General features: G+C 42.0%; 1 pseudogene across 1 annotated transcript; it reads left to right on the plus strand.

Annotated features, from left to right (window-relative positions):
- Nucleotides 1-16220: 16220 nt before the first annotated feature.
- LOC311606743 (small ribosomal subunit protein uS19-like) lies at nucleotides 16221-16617 on the plus strand (annotated as a pseudogene). The gene has a single exon. The product of its transcript is annotated as a small ribosomal subunit protein uS19-like (transcript).
- Nucleotides 16618-18061: the final 1444 nt, after the last annotated feature.

Below are 18061 nucleotides of genomic sequence, written 5' to 3' on the forward strand. Positions count from 1 at the left end.
CAACTTGGGAAAGCAATTAAGGACTTCATAATTTTCAGCATTAAGAAGGCTTCTCACTTAAAAGTGCTCTTGGTAACAGAGAAACAGGAATTCTATGTAGATAATGATCGTCAACACGGTTTTTTTTTTTCAAGATGATGGGGACAGTGATGGACAGTGAGAAAAGAACCAGCAACTGTAAGGCAAATCTACTTTAGAGAGAAAATAATTTTACAACTTCTTTTAGGGAAGGGTGAGACCTGTCTTTTGTCACAGCCTTGCTGGTGGCCACACTTTCCCTTACTTTTAAATTAATTTACCTACATGCTCTTTTTAAAGGATCAAATGGCTTTATGTATCTATATTGATCTTTGCCAATTGTAGTGAGGTAAAATAGTTCTACAGTGTCTTGTTCTGTCCCGGTATACAAACCTGTTGATCAAATGCTATTAGCTCGATATGTGGACTTTATCACTGTAAACTTACAGGGGATGCTGGAATGTTGACATTTCAAATACTCCTTTAGTTTTTAACAATGGAAAGATGATAAAATACCAATGTATGAGAAAATGTAAGAACAAGGAACCATCCAAGCTCCAAAAGCATCACTGCATTTGAATTCAGTTGTTGACAGCTACGCTGCACCTGTTGTGATGAATGAACCCGCCAGTATGACACACGACTTTCAAGTGTGTACCTTCAGTGGTCTTAGACGTTGCTTGGCCTCCCAGGAATGACTTGGTTGCTGTGGCGGCATGCAGATGGGCAGGAACAGGGAAGACACCAAAGACTCCCATGTCTGCATTAAAGTAGGGAACCGAAAGTTAGTGTCGCTTTACTAACTTCGTAGGAGGAGACACATATAGTAGGTGAGGCACTGTGGAACTTGTGGATTGCAGAAGATTAAAGAACAAGAAGAAGGAAAGAGAGTCTAGATGTCTTGACATGACGTAACTCCCATCAGTTGCTGAGCTATGATGAGTACAGCTGTACTGGCCACTTGTTGTTTCTGTGACAGAACACCTGACGAAAACGATGTGATGAGGGAAAGCTTACAGTTCTAGGGTACAATGCCTCATGTCAGAGAAGTTATGGTGGCGGGAACTTGGGGAAGCTGGTCACATCTCATCAGCATCAGAAAACAGAGGATGACAAATACTTGTACATAGCCTGTTTTCTTCTATTTATTTAGTCTGGGATCCCAGCCCGTGGAGTGTGTACAGCCCACACTCAGGGTGGATCTTCCTGCTTCAGTTAACCTAATCAAGATGATCCCTCACAGGCTTACATGCAAATTCATTTTTCATGAGAACTCTAAATCTCAGCAATCAAGACTGAGCATCACACAATGACCCTACAACGCAATGGAGGAAGCACCATCCTTGGTAATTATGGTCGGCAGAATAGTGGTTACAGAGATGCCCATGTCCTAATACTTGGACCCTGTTATCATTACAGAACAAAACACTCTATAGGTATGATAACATTAGGGTCATTGAAATGGGTAGTTATCCTGGTCTGGGGAGATATGACTTTAGAGAGAGATACAACGTTGCAGATGGAGGTGAAGGCTCCATCCAGGGGTGTAGGTGACTCCTATAACCTGGAAGAGCCAAAGAAATAGATTGTCTGTAGAGTCTTGAGAAAGGAAGGCAACCTTGCTGATACCTCAACTTTAGTCAGTGAGATGGATGTATATTCCACAAATAGCAATAGCAGAGTAGTACGGTGGTAGATAATGGGACTGAGTAATTGTAACTCTCTGAGACTTCTTGCTCCACTATTCCCTAATCCAAACTGTCTTATTAGATAATCCCTCCTCATGAGAATAATCATATAGTTCCACACAACATGACAGCATGAAACATTCAAGTCAAGGCAAGTAGATTTAATAGTTGGTTTATCTTGATTTTTATAAACATTTTCTCATTGATCAAGGCACATTCTTTCTTTCATTCTCTATTCAGCTGGAAGAGGCCAGGGAAAACACATTGCTTTTGAATGGGTCCAGATGCACACCTCCTGCACATTGTTAGGGCTTTGTGCTCCAGGACCTTAGGAAATTAACTTTCACGTGTTTCCTCTTAGCTGCCAAGATGAGTCACTGACACTTTAACAGATGAGATTTAATTAGAATGTGAGTGACAAGGTGACAATGTGATTCCCAGGGCAAGCCAATGAAGCGAGCTCAGCACAGCCCTGATTCTGTGTCAGTCACAAGAGTGAAGGGCTGAGGGATGCAGGCTCAGAGCAGTGTAGTGTGGGCTCAGATCTCTGCCAGCCACAGAGAGAAGCTTCAGGAAGGGACTTCCTGTAAAAGAGGCCAGTAGGCAATACATCTTACAGTGGCTGTTTCCAAGGATGAAAGTGAATTTTTATATTTGAAAATCAAATACTTTGGGAAAGCCGTTGTGTCTATCCTTTTTCTTGCTAGAAGGTTCCTAGGTAACCTATTTTACAGCTTAGGGAGGAAAAGCTTTTCCTTTTCAAAGATAAAAATAACTTAATTCCTACTTGGTGGGCGGGTAACCACCCAGAAGCCACAGTTCTTCTAACCCATTGTTCTCTGTAGCCCTTTCTACACAGGGTCATAATTCTACGTGATGTCTTCTCTAGGTAAAGAACTGCCTATGTTTTTTATAACTGCCTCTAGGATCCCTGAAAAGTTTCTGGTCTAGCACTGGAGCAAAATTCATCCATGATGCAGATCATATTCTGGAGCATGTGGGGAAAAAGGTTCGACACGACGTGAAGAGGTGATGGATGTCACAGCAGATTGACTCAGTAGGTGCTACAGCACACCTTAGATGCAGGCGAGAAAGTTCAAGGAACACTCTATGGGCCACAAGCCTAGTGAATAGTCATTGTTCTTTTTTTGTAAATGTTTAATTTTTTAAATTTTTTTAATTTTAATTTTAATTTTTTGTTGTTTTTTTTAGTCATTGTTCTTATGTGATTCAATTTTCATAAATGATGGTCCAGTCCAAGAGCCTGTGGCTGGGAGGCCAGAGGTCATAGAAGGGGCCATTGCACTGCTATTGTTCTACTAAGTGGTCATGTTGTCCAACTGCCACCTATTTAACAGAGAAGTTTATTACTGCAGCAGGCAGAGGTAATGCAGAAGCCCCCAGCAGAAAAAAATGCTAAGAGTAAGTGATAGTGGAGAGCTTGATCATAAATGGGAATCTTCATCACCGCTCCAAGGCTCAGAGAATATTGCAAAAGTTGGGACAGAAGGATTTAAGCACCAGAGGATGGGGAGATGTACAGTAAAATGTCTTCTAGATATGATATAGCCACTGGATTGTCAGACTCACTGTAGCTGTGGTTCCCTGCACAAGAACTGTACAAGATTGGGCCCATCAAAATGCATAATGAACAGGAGAGGGACCCATGAGACCCCAACCTTCCTTGAGGGCCTATTAATATTATCTTGGAAAGGGGTTAGTGTTTCCTTTAGTGGTATAGTCATTGCTAAGTTGCTTGTAAATAACATCCCACCAATTAAACTCAGAGAGTCATACACAGAATGCCAACCAACCAACCAACCAACCAACCAGTCAGTCAATCAATATTCATAGAAGGGAAGATTTGACAATGTAAGTTTTAAACTCAAAAAGGCACAAAGCTTAGAAAGTAAAGGCCTTTTGCTTCTGCTATTCTACAGTAAGTTCTAGTATGACTTAAATGACTATTAGTAACTTTGGGTGAAAAACAGGTGACTGACAGGGCCTTTGTCACCAGGTCTCTGAACATATTTCCCAGTGTCTTTCTCCTGGAATCTTGCCATTTCTAGAATTAGTGGCCCTCTTTCTTCATTTGGAATACCTTGGGTGTACCCTTTACTTGGAGATCAGAGTGTCTTATAAACCTGATGTTTTACTGTCAAACATTTTCATTGACTGTTCAAAAACCCTTGGGTTTGGGGTTCTGGAAACTCTTCTCTGTGGAGACCATGTAATGACCTTATAAAGAAAAGTTTGAGCTGCAAGGTACCTGCAAATATTGTAGTAAAATTGTCTTTCTTCTATTGTGCTCCATAAAGGTAAAATAATGTCCTATTTGCTTCTGATGTACCTACTGTTTCCACTGATCAAAAAAGCAAACCATGACAGCCCCTGGTCAATTGAGGGTCCTGGTGTGCATTTTCTTGTGAACACTATGGTTATGACTTCTCCTTGGTAAGCAGTTGGCTTAGCTGAATTTCACTTTTCCTGAATTGGCTCATTGTAAGCTGCTCGTGTGGACAAAATGGCAGAGTACTCCAGGTTTTCTTCAGCCATGTAAATGGAGGCCTGTGACCCTGTTGAGAGTATTTCCCAGATTGGTTGTTCAATGTATTACATTATTCTGTTTAACTAAATATCTCTTCCAAGCATAAACAGACCTGGAGTCACTTACAGACAAGACACAAATGTGCACATGTTTAATAGAACATAGCGTTCTCTCGGAGCCAGATTTTACCTTTGCATTCTGACAGTGCTCTTTGGAGGACAGCCTGGACCTAGTAGTCCTCTCCACAGGGCCAGTCTAGCCTTATAAAGTCAACCATAAACAGAATGCTCTCAGGAGCTAAAATGCTCTTCCTTCGTGAGATAATCTAGGGAGCCACATAAAAATGATGCCATTTATAGAAACAGAGATGGTGGGGAGGGGAAGAGAGAGAGTAGGTAGGAAGGCCGGGGTTGAAGAGAGTGAGCCCAGTGAATTCATTTGCAGTGGGGCAACTTTACTTGGAGACTTGAGATTGGAGTCCTACCCATTGTCCTTCCTTTTCCTTCTGTATGGAGCAGCAACTTTCTGCTGTACAGAGGCCTGTACTATCAACCAACAGAGCCAGACAGATGCAAAGTGATCCATGGCTTGTTAAATAGAGAGCAATTCTTTTAACTAAGTTGACTTTTCATCTGTGCAATCTGTCTACTGCTGTTTGCTTCACTTAACTCAGGGAGCAAAAAATAAATGACTGATTTGTGTTTCTGAATTTGAGTATTTTTGTATACAACTACCAAGTTTCAGACCTTACAGTTTTGTGTGTGTGTGTGTGTGTGTGTGTGTGTGTGTGTGTGTGTATGTGTGTGTGTGTGTGTGTGTGTGTGTGTGTGTGTGTGTGTGTGTGTGAAAGTTATTATTCTTTCTTTCTGTACTCCTCACATTATTTACCCATCGCTGGCTGTAGAACATTTAAATTAGAAGGAAAAAAAAGGCCGGAAAGAAGAGACAATGGGTTGATTCTGAAGCAGATGTGACTTCTGCAGTGTCGGTTCTTATTTTGACTAGGGGACAAGGACATCACTCTAGCATAACTTTTGTTAATAGAAGTGGTCATGTCACTCCTTGCTTAAACCTGTGGAACTTGTCAGCATCTTTGGTTTGCCACTCAAAGTATGAGATATACTAGACACCCAAAAATGTTTAGTTGAATTTCTTTGATTGATTTGAATGTAAGAGGGGAAGAAAGAGGAAGAGAGACTTGATTGGCTACCAGTTAGGGTAGGAGGGAAAGAGTGAGAGAGAGACACTAAGATATGGAGGTTTTCCATTAGTGTCTTCTTCTGATGTGGTAAGTGTACTATACCTTTAGGCTCCGCTCCTTGCTGCCTTGCCCGCAACCACACAACAGGCACCTGCAAACACACACAACTTCTGCTTCAGACTCTCACTTGGTGTGGACTCTTACTTAGTTCCCAGTTAATTAGGAAGGCTTAGGTGGTGTGGCATTGTTGGAGATATGTCACTTAGGATGGGCTTTGAAGTTTCAAAAGCCCACCTCAGGCCCTGTCTCTCTTTCTTTGCCTGCAGCTATCAGATCAGATGTGAGCTCTCAGCTAGTTCTCCAGCACTGTGCCTGTGTGCTACCACATTCCCCACCATGACAATGGACTAGCCCTCTGGAACTGTAAGCAAGTCTCCAGTAAAATGGTATCTTTTCTAAGCTGCCTTGGTCATGTGTCTCTTTAGAGAAATAGGACAGTAACTACATACTTATTAAACTTGCTTAAACTGCTTTAGCAAGAGAGTCCTGGTCTCATACACTGTTCTTTAAAATGTTGGATTTATCTATATCTCAGACTTAAAATATTTACTTGTCCTAGCACTGTACAAGCATTAAGTCTTATCAATATGACCTCAGATACAGAATTTAAATGAATTCTCTCCCAGAAGTGATTGATGCTTCATGTTCTGATGTCATATTCTGCTCCTCTTGAGGCCTTTCCTTGAATCTACATGCTGCCTATTACTCCTATGCAATCTTCCCAACTTTCCTATCTAAATGGTATCTTTATTGTCATGATTTTAATTTAAAAAATTTAGAGAACTGCATATATAGTATTATCTTTAATCATTCCCCCTCCAACTCTTCCCATGTGCCCCCACTCCCTTTCAAATTCAGGATCTCTTCTTCTTTAATTATTGCTAACACACACATACATACACACACAGCACACACATACATGTGCATTCATACAGAGTGCACTTAGTATTACTCATATGTACATGTGAGTACTGTACTCACTGTGGGCTGGACATTGAGATAGATAATCTTTCAGAATTCTTGTCCCTGGAGAAAATGGATTCTTCCTCTCTCAGATGCCATTGATTACCTGTATTGCTTCCCAAAGGGATGGAAGCTTTGTGAGATCCTTCCCACCCTCTGCTCATTTACACTGGCTGTCAACTGGTGTTACATTAAGCATGTCTTGTGTAGGTGAGCATATTGCTGAGATTTCATGGATGCAGTTGTGTGTGTGTGTGTGTGTGTGTGTGTGTGTGTGTGTGTGTGTGTATGTATGTATGTATGTGTGTATTTTAAATGACAGCATCATTTCACTACCTTTGTATTGTTGGAATGGGAGTCTTCCAAGAAGGAAGGGACTGAGACAGGTCCCCTGATTCCAGCTGTGCATTCATGAACCCCAGTGCACCACACTTACTTTATCTTGTAGCAACTAAAAAGAAAACCTCTTCCTTTTTCCCCTCAAGTTAACTAGGAGACAGAGAAACTGTAAGGCTGACATACAGCACATTCCGAATGAGACCCATTTGCTGGCTAAGCAGTAGATCAGCACAAATTACGAGCACTTAGACATGTGCTGACCTATTAATTGAGGAAGGGGGACACTAGATGATGAGGTCTCCCTAGATGCCCTTGATCTTCCCCCTCCCGATTCCTGAAACACCAATTAACACTCTCAGTCAATACTAGAAAGCATATGGCGAGTATAAACATTACCCTATAAAGAGTGTCACCCCTGAGTGTCACAGGACATTAACAGATCCATGTTGGCACCCCTAAGGGGTGGTAGCAGCACATTGTAATGGGAACTTACTGTTTTCCTGTTTAACTTTCTAGTTGAGAAAGAGGTTCTTTTGACATCTAAGAACAATACAGGAAAGTTGGTGCGTTTATGAGTGTGTGGTGTTCGGCCCTGCGAAGCTTGCTCCGTTGCTATTCTCATTTACATGTAATTTTTATGATCTATTTTTGATCTGGTGTAAGGTCAATTTAATCGCAAAGGTGGGCTAAGAAGTACATGATGTATTTTGAAGATTTATGAAAGTAACTTCTGAAATGAAGTCTGAATTTTTTTCAGTGGCAAGTCATCTCTTTGCATTAAATGTGTCCCCCCTCTCTAGGAGGCCCCCTATGTCATGGGAAGAACATGTGAAATTCCTTGGAAAAAATGGGTGTTTTTTTTTTAAATGGAGCCACTCTCAAAGTAAAGTGTACTGGCATGCTTACCTTGGATGAAGATCCAACCTGGTGCTTCACCTGATGCTCACCTCTTAGCAGCATTGTCATGACTCCTGCCCCACTCTGCCCTGCTCTAGTGCCTCCCAATATTTTAGGGATTGGCTCCTCCTGATTTGTATGACCACAGATAGCAGAGTAGCAGGCAACAAAACAAAACAAAACAAACAAACAAAATCCAGGTCTGAGTCTCTGGACCCTGTGGTCATGTCATATTACATGGCAAAAGAAGTTAAGGTTGTAGATTGATTACTTTTGTTAACATTGGATGGAAAGATGATATTGGATTAGCCTGGCAATCTTGAACCCTTATATGTGAAAGGGAGAGAAGGAAAAGAGAAAATCTGAGGCCTGACGTTGCTAGCTTTGAAGATGGAAAATCAGAAGCATGAAATAAAGAATTATGGTAACAAAAGAAATCCTCTCCCACAGCCCTCAAAAGAAATTGGGCTCAGGGGTCCCGCTCAAACTAAGGCACCAGCCAAGGACAATACAGGCGGTAAACCTTAAACCCCTACCCAGATCTAAACAATGGACAGAACACTCTCCACAGTAGAGTGGAGAGTGGGATATGACTTTCTCACATACTCTGGTGCCTCACCTTTGACCATGTCCCCTGGAGGGGGAGACCTGGTGGCACTCAGAGGAAGGACAGCTGGTTACCGAGAAGAGACTTGATACCCTACGAACATATACAGGGGGAGGTAATCCCCCTCAGGAACAGTCATAGGGGAGGGGAATAAGGGGAAAATGGGAGGGAGGGAAGAATGGGAGGATACAAGGGATGGGATAACCATTGAGATGTAACAAGAATAAATTAATAAAGGAGAAAAATGAAAAAAAATGCATTCTTCAAATGTGCCAAGCCAGCCACTGCACAAAATGTCATTGTTTCAGCCACAGACAGAATTCTGCCTAAAAATGGGCAAGCTTGGATACTGAGAGTCGGCAGGCTAACTGTGTCAAGACAGGGTAAGCAAGTCCTCAATAGTTCTTGCCTCGCAAAAATATCTGTCAGATAATTGGGCCAGAAGGCTAAAGATGATGCTCCAACATTATAGAGGGTTTTGGATGACTGTTCAAACAGCAAACTGTCTCTGTCATTTTTTTCTTCTCATTTTGGAAGCTGCTAACCTGTACTTCTGGATAACTCAAATAATTAAATTTCCTTCCTTCTCAAGTCTCTGATGGGGTTGGAGACCAGATAGTTTAGTCCTTTAAGTAACCTCAATTGTCTAGGAGTTAAGATTTTTTAGGTCTAGATAGATGTTCTAAGTTGACAGAGATGAGATATGATAGATATTGATTCTCATTCAGAATTTTAGAAACATCAAGGTAGGAAAGATGTTCTTGACAAGGTTGCCAAATACAATTAGCCAAAACACTATGAATATAACATTCATATAATTCCTGATTGCTTCGTGGTTCTTCTTGCTGTATGTATTTTTTTATTTATGTGTAACAATATAAATGTATATGCCAAAAAATTAAATAATAATAATAAAAAAAGAAATGCATTCCTGCTACCACTGTGATTTAGACTGGGGAGTGTGATGGTTTGAGTAACAATGGCCCCCATAGGCTCATATATTTGATTAATTAGTCACCAGGGAGTGGAAGCCTGACTTTGTTAGAGTAGGTGTGGCCTTGTTGGAGAAAGTGTGTCACTGGGGGGTGGGTTTTGCAGTTTCAAAAGCTCATGCTAGGATCTCTCTCTCTCTCTCTCTCTCTCTCTCTCTCTCTCTCTCTCTCTGCCTGATGCCTACAAATCAGGATGTAAAGCTCTCAGCTACTGTTCAAGCAGGTGCCTACCTGCCACCATGCTGCCTGCCATTATGATAATCTCTAAAATTATAAACAAACCCCCCAATTAGATGCTTTCTTTTATAAGAGTTGCCTTGGTCATAGTGTCTCTTCATAAAAATAGAATAGTGACTAAGACAGTGAAATCCATTTAAATATCTAAGATCCAGAACTTTAAGATAGTAAGTTTGTATAATCTTAAGCAACTATATTTATGGTTATTTGTGACAGAATTAATAGGAAATGAATACCGTGCCCTTATTGTTGGCCTCAGCCTGGGAAAACATTGAGCCTGTAGAGATATTGACTGAACTCCATCTCCTCAAGTTCAAGGTTGTGGTTAATCTTTCTGAAAGATTAAATCCCTTTTCCACTAAAGCTCTGGTCCGACCATAAGCAGTTGTACATTTGCTTATTTCTTCAATGTGTATTAACAAGGTTTGGGTTGTATAAGCTGCTGGAGGGCACATTTCCTCTGCTTAGGAAATGTAAACTTGAGAGCCAGGACATAAGATTTATCCTCGAATTACTTAGCCTCTCATTGAAGAACTGAGGTAGAAAATAAAACTGACTCTAGTGCAAGGGAGAGTGTTCCGGGTTTCCTAAGGAATGCATCAGTGGGGCATGATAGGCTTCCAGAAGAAGGCAAGAGTGGTTCCTTGGTGTAGGATTGATGTTGAATACATGTTTGAGAGAAGTTGAAGAAATTGTAAAAGCAGACATTTGCAAATCAACAGGAAGCAAAATTGTGAGATAGCATGACTTAAATCTCCCCAAGGTATTTGGCTAGAAATCAACACTGTTAAATACTATTAAGAACGTCAACGCTACTATGGCCTTTTATTATAAGCACCCTCTAATCTTAACTTTTCACTCAATAAATTATGTTTTGGGGAGATGGATGATGAAGCTCTCTAGTCAACAGCTGTTCAGCTCTCTCCTGTGCCTGGCGACTTCCTCGAGGAGCCTGTCAGCCAAGCAGGTGCCCTTAGGGTGACTGGAGAGTATGGTATTTTGGCAACCTGCTTCATAATCCTCTTGAAGAAGCAACATTACAAATGCCCCTAACACTTTGCCTAGCCTTTTCAACAGCTGTTCCAGCCAGCACCAAGGCTAGAAAACTTTGCTTTAGACATGACAAGCTTTGATAACCTTCACATACCCAACCTAAAGATGTCCTTGAAGTCTTGTTAGTGGCTGATCTTGGCCTTTTGATAACCATCTTTAATTAGGTCAAAAAGGAACAGCACTCCACCAGGACCTCAGCAAACCCTGTGATTGACAGGTAGAGGGCTGTATGGATTCATAGCTTATCACTAATTCTTTCCTATGGCTTGTTATTGATCCTTCTGTGAGGGTTGTGATTTATCCTAGTAAACTGGAAGCTGTGCTGTTATTGGTGCAATTTACAATCTCGAATTTGTATGCTATACAAATTCAAATCGTCTTCTGGCTATATAACTAGATTACTTCTTGGGTTTTGAAAGTAAGTTTCGAGGTTTCCTTCTGTGTGCTGCCCCTGATGTTGTAACATAGGGGCCAGTGAAAGTCTTTTTTTCCAAATGGTCATTATCATAAATGGAATTGACTGATCTGAACTTGAAGAGAAGATCTCAGTTATAGAAGTGGCAGCAACAGTGGCAACACTAGTACTAGCCATGACAACAGCAATGAGGAGAGGGTTGCTAAGACATTCTCGACAGTAACAGGGTAAAAAAGACAGTAGAAGTACAGACATGGTAAAGGAAGGCATAGAGCCAATACTGTGGATGGCCAGAGGATGTAAAGAGCTGAAGGTGGGAGAAAGCAAGCCTTCATTCTGGAAAAGTTCCAGATTACTACCAAATCTTAAGGATCATGGGTATTCAAAGCTAGAAAGCTGTAACACTACTCATTTTGGTGGTGCATGGTCCTGACATGCAAGACTCAGGAGCTATAACAGTAGCTGACACTGGATACTGCTACTACTACCTGCTAAGATCTGAGGAATCTATAAACTGGTGAGTGTTGTGCCACAGGCAATTAAAGCCCAGAGCAGTAAGTTTTTAACCTGAGAACCTAAAGTCTATCATTTAAAGCTTGGAATCATAAGTCATTAATTATCAGGGCTTGTTTGATGCCCAAAAATTAACCTGTAAGCCCCACCTGCCCAGGAACCAGGTAACTTCCTGGAATGCTGGTAGTTGTAGTTCTTGGGAAATAACAAAGCCTCACCGGAAAGTATGGTGGACTATGAGATTGTCTTTATCAGCCCCTGTAGCACGTGGGTATTCCAGGTGGGACATTCCGGACAATGGTCCTGACCAAAGTCCATCTCTTGGCCAGTATTTAATATTTAATAAATGCTTGCTTTAAATTTGGCCCCAAAAAGGTAGAGTTGTTTTTTTTTCTGGTGAATCACAGGATTAACAGTTGGAACTACAGGTCTCTAAGTCTGCCGAGTCAATACATACACCCTTGGCAATGTAAAGTCCGGAACTGAAACACTAGAGGACCATTACTTGCTTGTCAAAACTTGCATTCTGGTAGAGTGAACGGAGTCTAGTTAGCTGACTACTAACAACTGGAAGGAAACGGAGAGAGGGAAACGTCTTAGTTCACTCACTTACTAAGTCTGGGGTAAGCTTCTATATGTCCTAGGCAATAGATGAGACACAGAAACACAGTGCTGACAAGATTTTTTGGAAATGATTTTATGATTTTTATGGTGTTCCTTGAGCATAAAGAACTAAATTCTTGGAGAGCACACATCTATTCTGCAGAGGGTAAGCATTTGGACTAGAACATGGAGTAGGTTAGAGGAAGCAGAGGGGTTATGATGAGTAGTGGATAGGCGAAAGTCACCGGGGGCTTTTGAAGTAGCTTGGGACATAGCAGCCTTGAGGAAAGATAAGGGCTAGAATAAACTCCTCTGGAGAGAATTCTGTTTGGGAGACCTGTTTCCCCCAACAACATTTGATAAAAGATAAATATGCACTGTGGAACACTGGAATCAAGAAGCTTGGAAAGGATTTTGTGATCTGTGCATGTTGGCTTGAAAGATGTTCTCAATGCATCCATAGAGCAAGGCAGCAGTTCTTCCTGGGAACAAAAGAGTTAAACCTTTTTTTTTTTTTTTTTTTAAAGAAATGGGCTTCTCTTTGTCAGAAGCATAGTAGCATGGTGATAATGCAAGTCTACAGTAACAGCACACAGAGTAAAGAGGCAGGGCTGTGAGGTGGATAGCTAGACTGTCACCTATGTCCTAAAGGATGTGGGCCATAGCAAGGCACGCCAGAGAAGTAACATTGAGTTGCTTTGTTATCTAAGCATCGATAATGAGCCAATCACTGACTTGATTTAAGGCATTAAAAGGGAAGGGGTTGACGTTTGCAACTATATTCAACATATTTGTCATGCAGGCAAGGAAACATGCTGGGACAACTTTCCACAACCTCATGCATGGTGTGGGATCTTTGATCTCATTTACATTTTCTTTATATTGAGAAAAAGCTCTGAGGTGTCCTGCAGTCGAGATTACAGTAGCCTCCTGTGGTAATAAGTTGCTACTAAGTTGATTTGACTTGACAAGGGGTCAACTCTTGTCTCCTGATGAAAGCCTAGTATGCTTAAAGAGCCTCTTGCCCCTCGATAACCCACGAGGAGTCTTTTAGTTATTCTTCCTCTCTTAGCCCTGAAATGAGCATCTAGCATTTACATCTCTCCTTTAAGACACCGAGTAGATTGTGTGTCTGTGCCAGAACAACTGTCACATTAGCCAGGTGACATGATTCTTCTGCATCTGGGCGTGACTTTTCCTCAGCTGGAAGTAGACTTCTTAGTGATGCCGATGGTACTGATAGATACTCTTTCTTAGGACTCTTCCACTGATTAAGGAAATGAAAGCAAATATTACTGCTTGGAGGAGGCTCTGCAGGTAGGATTGCGGAATGCAGAGTGAGGCATTGCCACACCCTTTGTAAAACCCAGTGGGTTGGATCATGAGGACCCACTTGGGCTGCTTGGGGTGGGGGAGCATTCCGGCAGTCCTATACCAAACATTTTTCATGTTGGGCAGGCAATGCGTTCATGATTCTGAGAGTTTAACAGCAGACACGAGTGTTAGAGTGCTGAGTGTAGTGTTTACCGTGCTCAAAGTAGTCCCTGACTGGTTTGACTTTCCCTTCAGAAGGATCAGGTTTTGGCCTGACACTCACCCACAGTCCCCCTTTAATGGAAAAATAGTGACCTGGGCTGAGGGAGGCCTGTTTGGAGCACAAATAGCTATTATTACAGTTTTAGATAACCCAGTCTAACAGAAGGCCATGGGATTGAAAAGACAGATGATAAAATCTAAATACGAGTCAAGCCTAAGGATATGCCCTTTCTTCTAGAGCTGACTGCCTAGTTCTGTTTGTTATCTGACCCTGTAATTAGGATGGCATTCAGAAAATAGAAGGGAAGCTGGTATTCTTTTCAGAATCCCCCAATCTTTGCATTGCTGCGTGAAACTTTTGGCTTCAGCTTTCCCCTGTTCATTAACCATGCCAAAATTTTTAATCTAACACCACTGTTAAAGAGTGGCAGGCTTCCAGGGAAATATATCAGCCAGGCTTATTAATTTCATGCCAAGTGCTGGAGGCGTGAATGTAGAGAACGCTGTTTGACTTTGGATAATAGGAATCAGGCAGCTTAAAGGCAGGGGATAGAGATCAGGAGCCCCACGTCTCAGGAGGAGGAGCAGGTGCAGGCTTCAAGCAAGGCCTTCGGGCCCAAAGGGGCAGCCCGTGCTTAAAACAATCTGCAGTGCTGTTTTTTTTTTCCTTTTTTCTTTTTCTTTCCTTTTTTTTTTTTTTTTTAATTTGGCGTGTGCCTCTCACAGCTTAACAGACCGCTGCTCCACAAAGAGGGGGTAAACAGAGAAAGGGAAATTAAAAAGGGAAGTCCCAAGGTAGACAAAAACAAATTAGGGCAAACAAATTACACAGAGTCAACAAATAAACAAGAGAACATCTGTGAATATATTTCTTGGGTCTTCTGACTCCGAATGGAACCTGAAAAATGGCAGAAGGAGGGTCAACACTGCGATCTAGAGTAAGTCCTCTTGGAGGGATGGGCAAGCCAACAGCTAAAACGCCAGAGGGACCTGGAAGGGGGCCTTTCTGTGGGTGCTTGGAAGAAGTCAGAAGCTCTGCAGGTGGACTGTCCAGGCCCTCGTGCAGCCCCAGGAGCTGATGGCGTGCTTTCCTGCTGCACCCTTGGCTTTCCTTGCAAGGCAGTCGGTGCTCTGTGTTCACCAACCACAGAAAGCGCTGTGGAAATGTGATGAGGTAGCCGTCCACCCACATGAGCAAAACAAAATAAAATTAAGCAACATTCCAACACGGCACATGTGTTCACCTTATCCTTCTCCCACATCTGTTGCAGAGGGCACACTAGCTCTTTCAGCCAACGAGATTTGTGCCAGTGTTGACTGGCTGTTGGAGAACAGTTGAGCTACTCGCTTCTGGCAGTGCGGTTGTTACTGACACAATTCCCTTCTACCCCGAGGCTGCTGAGACAGTTTCAAGGTTTTGAAGGAAGTTCAGCATATTGCAAACTATAAACCAAATACAGAGCTGAATTTAGAGACAGATGAAAAGAGCAGGAGGGTTTTTTTCCTCTTTTCTTTTTCTTTTTTCTTTTCTTTTTTTTTTTTAAATCTAGCTCCTATGAATTCTTTCCAAGCATAGAATATAGGGAATTGAAATATGGCAGTGAAGAAATAACAAATACTTGGCTTATTCATTGCACAAACTCAACTAATAGTTTCTAAGATTTCTCTTGCATTCTTTTTTAACTTTTTAAAAGTATGCAATTGTTTAGAGTCTACATTACTCTTTACTGTTGTGCCAAATGCTGTTACCCAGCCTTTCCTGAGGTGTCCTCCTGCAGTAAGTGATCAGCATAAATGTTCAACAGGGTGGAAACTATTTTGGGAGTGAAAAATGCAAGAAAATGATCAACCTGCAAGGGTGAGAATGGTTAGATCACATAGGATCACTCTATTAGAAATAGCTGAGTGGCAGGGAACAAATACCGATTGACCATCTGTCAATCAATATTGGGGCTATCTAGACACTTTCCTACTGAGGTGGGTATGCTGTGGGAGCTTTCTGCATGTTTGCTGATTTGTAAAGTGATCACAACCATATTTCTTCTTAGTTTTACAGTAGAAAGTCCAATCAGTATCATGAAGACAACCCCAATTTAGGACAGAAATTGGCCACAACATGGCTAGTCCTCAACTTGTTACTAATGCTTAAGTCACAGGGCTGGTGAGGGCTGGGAAGGTTAGCTGGTCTCAGCCTCTGGGGCTTGTTATTTGGGATCCCAGAGAAGCACAGTGATAGATTATTTCAAGTTCCTTTCTGTCAACATATTAAGATGAGGTACCCACTTACTATCAAAATTCCACTAAAAACTCATTGTACGATACAAGAAATCAATACCATGAAATCCTGATTAAGTGTTATTGGGTGCTTTGTGCTTCATTTGTAACTCTTTGCTATAATTTAGAGTTAAGATCCATAGGCTCCTACTGGCTTATTTAATAACTTTTCTCCTTATTCAGTTAAAAAAATCCACCTCCAATTCCTTGCATAAGCCAAATATATCTCTCTGGAACGAGTTGGTAAGAAATACAGGTTTATGAGCAGCTGCCAAGATGGCTGAAGTGGAGCAGAAGGAGAAGCAGATCTTCTGCAAGTTCACCTACCATGGCGTGGACCTGGACCAGCAGCTGGACGTGTCCTATGAGCCCCTGATGCAGTAGATGTACAGCGTCTGCCAGAGGCAGCACCTGAACCACGGCCTGCGGCGGAAGCAGCACTCACTTCCGCCAAGAAGTGAGGCTCCACACTGGAGGTGGTAAAGACCCGCCTGAGGGACATGATCATCCTGCCGAGATGGTGGGCAGCATGGTGGGCGTGTACAACGACAAGGCCTTCAACCAGGTGGAGATGATTGACCACTACTTGGGCAAGTTCTCTATCACCTACAAGCCCGTGAAGCACTGCCGGCCTTGTGTCAGTGCCAACCTCGCCTCTGCTTCATCCCCCTAAAGTAGCCGCAGCCACTAAAGACTTGTGTTCAGTCAAAAAAAAAAAAAGTTTAATATCATGTCTGGGGAGAAGACTTGGGACTGTCTCCCTAGAACGTTACTTCAAAGGTTACTGCTACACTAACCTGAGAGGACATGGAGACCTCTGTTTACAATACTATTGTTTCACTTACTTCAGACACTCAGTTATGACATAAAGTACACGCTCTCTTACAAGCTTGGCAAAAGTTATGGCACTATAATTATGTTTGTAAAAGCTTCGAATGGGGGGTTTGGGGATTTAGCTCAGTGGTAGAGTGCCTGCCTAGCAAGCGCAAGGCCCTGGGTTCGGTCCTCAGCTCTGGAAAGAAAAAAAAAAAAAAAGAAAGCTTTGAATGGGCTTCATCTTAGTCTACTTCCTCTGCTTGAGGAAGTCTTAGGCCAGTGCTTTGTAGAGATTGCCTGTTTTCTATATCCCTTGAGACACTAGAATGTATGGGCACTGTGGACCTTGGTGTAGTTATTGGGAGTCTTAGTTCTTGAGATTCCAAACAGCTGTTGATTTTGCTGATCAGTAGGTCAACATTTGTTTTTATTCCATTTCTCGGCTGAATTATGTACCTATGAACTCACTGTATTCTTCATACTGACTTAAAATTTATGAATTCGAGCTGGGAGAAGCAGTGATGGTTCTTTTGTCAGTGGGGGAAAGTGGTTTGAAGTCTTCGGGAGACTGAAAATTCAAGGTAGTTGTTAGTTTAATTAACCAATTAATTTAATGAATCCAATTACTTAACTTAGTGTTGCTTATAGCCTATTAAAAGGTAATTACTGCTCCTGGTTTTGATTAAGATTCACTGTGTAGTAGCAGACTGGCCCTCTCAGTAAGGAGAGCTGTAAACCAGATACTGGAAAAGTTAAGACCTTTGAAAAGGAAAACACATTAAAGAGAAGAAAATACACTCACTGCCGCTACATTCATACACTCACTTTATTTTGGGAGCGTTTACCAATTATGAAGCAGGAAATAGACTCTGAACCCAGAGCATGGTGCAAAGAATCAAATTTCAAAGTTTAGGGATCACAAAGCAACTATAGCTCAGACAAGTGAGGACCAGAGGACAGGGCAGTGTAGACCATTGTTTTGGTTGGTGTTGTTCTTGCTGTGGAGAGATACCATGACCATGGCAATTATTAAAATTAATGTTTTATTAATTTATTCACTTTATATCCCAGTTGTAGCCCCATCCCTAGTTTCCTCACAGTCCTACCCTGCCCTCTCCCCTAGTCCTCAGAAAGGTGGAAACCTCTTCCCCTACTGTCTGATCCCAGTCTATCAAGTCTCATCAGGACTGCCTACATCCTCTTCCTCTGTGGCCTGGCAATGCCACAGCACCAGGGGGAAGTGATCAGTGTCCTGGCAACAGGGTCCATGTCAGAGACAGCCTTTGCTCCCCATAGTAGGG

This window comes from Acomys minous, assembly GCF_964271855.1.
Source record: "Acomys minous genome assembly, chromosome: 1".
Taxonomy (NCBI): Eukaryota; Metazoa; Chordata; class Mammalia; order Rodentia; family Muridae; genus Acomys; species Acomys minous.